The sequence below is a fragment of the Octopus bimaculoides genome, chromosome 22 (genome assembly GCF_001194135.2).
Source record: "Octopus bimaculoides isolate UCB-OBI-ISO-001 chromosome 22, ASM119413v2, whole genome shotgun sequence".
NCBI lineage: Eukaryota > Metazoa > Mollusca > Cephalopoda > Octopoda > Octopodidae > Octopus > Octopus bimaculoides.
Window position 1 is genome coordinate 1638951 of NC_069002.1, and position 4533 is coordinate 1643483.

At 39.8% G+C, this 4533-nt stretch overlaps 1 protein-coding gene across 1 annotated transcript in view; it reads left to right on the plus strand.

The window, feature by feature from the left end:
- The first annotated feature begins 3328 nt into the window (after positions 1-3328).
- LOC106879018 (PR domain zinc finger protein 4) overlaps positions 3329-4533 on the plus strand; it is a 10840-nt gene continuing 9635 nt past the window's right edge. The window contains exon 1 of the mRNA XM_052975832.1: positions 3329-3596. The gene's annotated coding sequence lies outside the window, so the exon portion shown is untranslated. The remainder of the gene's footprint in view (positions 3597-4533) is intronic.

Below are 4533 nucleotides of genomic sequence, written 5' to 3' on the forward strand. Positions count from 1 at the left end.
TATATATACATATATACACAGAGAGGTATAGGTATGTGTGTATTGATAGAGAGATAGATTAGATAGATTAAACTAAATAGATCGATAGATTAGACATTAAATTGACAAATTGTTTAGACAGACAGACAAATATGAACTTTAATACTTCTTATAAGATGACAATGGGAAAACACTATGGAAATTTTGCACAAAAGCAAATCAGGAGATAGGAAACCCGTCATAAACATGACAAAAAATGAAAAAAAGGACAATGCCGGGCTAATTAAAGATACAGTAACAAATAGTTGAAAAGCTAAGGAATTTTAGTGAATTAAAACATGATATGAAAGTAGTTAAGGAATGTGTAAAATATGTTAACAAAAAGGCTGAGAGCTGGCAGAAACGTTAACACGTCGAGCAAGATGCTTAGCGGTACTTCGTCTGTCTTTATGCTCTGAGTTCAAATTTCGCCGAGGTCGATTTTGCCTTTCATGCTTCCAGGATCTATTAAATAAGTACCAGTTGCGTACTGAGGTCGATCTAACCGACTGGGCCCCTCCCCGAAAAATTTCGGGCCTTGTGCCTAGAGTAAGAGCGCAGCAAGGAACTCACGCACCCGGTTCCGGAGCCGTGTTGAGGACGTGGACGAAACTGAGGGCGGCTACTTTGTATAAACTGCTATTTCTCAGCCATAACCTGGTTGATATTTTCTGATTTTACTAAAATACCTTTTATTTTTGCATGGCATATCGTGTTTTCTTTACCTTTGATGCAAACTGCAGAATTTAGCCTGAACACCCCAAGTGTCGGCGCAAAAATGGCTGCGTGATTTAGAAGTTTGCTTCGTAACCACATGGCTTCGGGTTCAGCTCCACTGCGCAGCACCTTGAGCAAGTGTCTTTTATAATAGCCACAGGACGATCAATGCTTTGTGAGTGAATGAGGTGGACGGAAACTGTGTAGAAGGCCGTCGCACGCGCGCACTTGTGTACCAGTGTGTGTGTGTGTGTGTCTCACCGTAGCCATCTAACTACTCGTGTTGGATTTCTTACGTCCCCGTAACTTAACAGTTCGACAACAGAGACCGATAGGACAAGTACTGGGGCCGTTCGTCCGGTTAAAACCGTTGAAGCTGGTGTAACCGCCATTCCTCCCTCCACCTCCACTCCGCCAGTATAACTGCAACCAAATAACTGAAACGAATAAAAGATTTAAAAACACAACAAAAAGGAGACATTTGTCTCGTTAGAAGTTTTATATTGTTGTCCATGAGAGGAAGTAGCTTTGTCAATGTGTTCCTTTGATATGAGGACTGTTCGTTGATATTGATGATGATGATGATGACGACGACGACGACGACGACGACAATGGTGGCGTCGGCGGTAGTGGTGGTGGTGGTGGTGGAGTGCCATTGATTTTCGGCAACTGTGACCTTCCTTCTTGCACATATTTAACATAGCAACACTTAGAATGCAATCACTTCTCGTGTGTGTTATTATGAGCGTGTGTGTGTGTGAGAGAGAGAGAGAGAGAGAGAGAGAGAGAGAGAGATTGCTATGTGTGTAAGTGCTGTACTTTAATCATAGCTTTAATTGCAATTTAATTACGCCCATGTGTGTGTGTGTGTGTGTGTGTGTGTCATTGTGAGTAAATTCATAGAATTTTTGCGGAATACTCCCAATTTTACTTTGAACCACGTGATGGGCTTTCAAACAATAGCTGAGGTCACAAGCAGTACTTTTGAGAACTCGAATATCTTATCGGCGTTTTATTAGTCTATTGCTCGTGTCACCTTGTTCCGATTCAATAGGCACCTAATGTTCTCTCACTCCTTTTACAGGTTTCGTTGTTTTGATTTGATTTTGCTGTAACCCAGTGTGAGATTAAGGCTCTAGATACCGTGGACGGTTGTCATCTTTGAATCGCATTATGGGCGATTATGATTAGTGAAGAGGTGACACGAGACGAATCGATTTGTAAGTTTTAACACAAGGCCATGCGAGAGTTATTCCTTGCTGAGGGCGCGGAGGCAAAGTGCATGAGACTGATGGCGCGGAGGTAAAGCGCATGGGACTGATGGTGCATGATGGAAGTCCTGTAACAAAAAGGGCTTCTTCATGCCTTGGAAAATAATTTATTTGTTATATTAATAGGAAAAGTGTTCATACAATACAATTAGTGGAAACACTCGGATGAAACAGCGTAATATGACACACGCAGAAAGTCTTTATTAGAATTTTTACATATCAAATTCGAGGGTTTGCTTAAAAGTTCCTGGCTTTCAGTAAAGAAAACAGAGGAGGATCAGTTAATTATGATTTTATTCAATATGTTCCCTTCTCAGATCCGCACACTTATTTCTGCGGTCCTTCAGTTTTTCTAAGTCCTGTCGAAAACCTTGGAAGTTTGGGCCTCTGACAAGGCCTTTCGCAACACCCTTAAAGCCAGGAACTTTTCAGCACCCTCTCGTGGTGTATCTTCTTCGATCATTCCTGGTTGAATATGCAACTGTGAAAATAGCTACTTGGAGGGTATACGCCAAACACGATTCGAGGCATTGTGAACTTTTGGCGCTCAATTTGGCTGCACTTGTAGGTGTCATCCACGGAAGATTCTATGTGGCAAAACGCGGGCAGATGACCGGCGCTTACTGGGAATTCAAGGGGTCGGTTGCAGGCCTCGATCACTATCAGGGGAGGTGGTTCAGAGATTTCCCGACCCTGTCGGGCTGGGGAAGACGGGCCTGCAGCTTTGCTTAGCTTACAAAATAAATATCTTAGGCATAAAAAATGAGAAAAGATGAGATATTAACATGTTATAAACTTGAAACCTACAAGAATAAAACTTGCTATGTGTATGAATGTAAGTATGATATGAGAATTTTAATGTGTGTGTATGTATGTATGTATGTATTATGTGTGTGTGTGTGTATGTATATATATACATATATATATATATATATATATATATATATATATATATATATATATAGATAGATAGATAGATAGATAGATAGATATATTTATACATAATCATTTCTAGCCCACTCTCTCTATATGTACATTGCATGCAAATCACACAGACATATGTGTGTGTATGTATATACACCCCACGTTCGCAAGCGCGCATTTTTTTTTTTCCATATTTTTTTACTACATGTTGTTGTACACCTATTACACTATTTTTCCTTTGTTTTTTGTCTTGCTCGAGTCAGACCCTTTAGTTTGACCTAGTTCTGTTCTATCAAGGCCAAGCAAATATGACAAATCGTGACAAAAGTACGCAAATGCAAAAATCCGTATGGAATGTATATGTACAGTGAACTAGTTTGGCCTTACACCGTCGGTAACAAAGGACAATGTTTCGATTCCAGGCTACACGACAACGTCACTAGTTTCCCCACCACTACCTCCGATCTTACTGTGGTTATGATTATTGTTATTTCTAGTTTATTATTTAATGATGATATATTCAATTACTTTTTAAAGATGTTTAATTAGTTATTCATGTTGTTGGTGTTTTTGTCCTGTTCCCCGATCGAGCAGACTTACGGATCAAACGCATTCAAGCTGTCATCAACTCGTCTTCTTTTCTGTTTTTATTTTTTTTATTTAAGCGTATGTATATCTTGGACATTTTCCTATTTGTAATTTTCTTTATTTGATTTTAGACATTAATTTTGCACGTTCTCGGATAAAGTAAAGAGAATGATCGCGTAAAAGTTCCCTCTAATTAATAACGGAGCAGAACTATGAGAAAATCCGTTCCAGCCATGCCACCCTAGTCTTTTTTTAGCTGCAGTATATTCGGGACCTAATTATTCGATGAGTTCTTCCCCCTTGGTTTTATGACTATAATATACAACAAAAGGGATTTGACTGTTATCTCTAGTATGTAAAACGACGACAGAGACTTTTCTGTTTGGTCTTTTGCGTGATGGTGCTGTTAGTACAGTCTTATGGTTAAAGACATTCCACCTGTGACCGATCCATTTATTTAGCAGTGTAGTTGTGGTTGAGGTAGTGGGGGCCGCGTATATAGGAGTCCACTTTCACTTTGTCAATCTGAAAATAGTTTCGTTTCGTTTGATAACCGGTCGTTTGGAGCTAAACAAAACAAAACACGCACTCACACATTCTATTTCCACACACGCACATACATTCTATATTCATTCTCACACACGAATTAACAGTTCATTTTCTATTCATGAAACTGCTACAGCTATTGTCATTTCCTTCGACGAAGATAGCAGAGTCACTGGTGCGTCGGACAAAATGCTTAGCGGTATTTTTTTCCAGCTCTTTACACGCGGAGCTCAAATCCCGCCGAGGTTTGCTCTTCAGTATTTCGGGATTGATAAAATAAGGCACTAGTTAAGCACTGAGGTCAATTCAGCTGACCAACCCTGCTCGTCTACGAAATTGCTTATTTCATTCGGTGGCTCCGACCTGGGAACAATAATTAGTATTAATTATACTTTCTTTTATCTAATTAGAAGAGGCTCTGAAGAAAAAACAAACAAACAAAAAACGGGCAAACGAACACCCCCCCCCC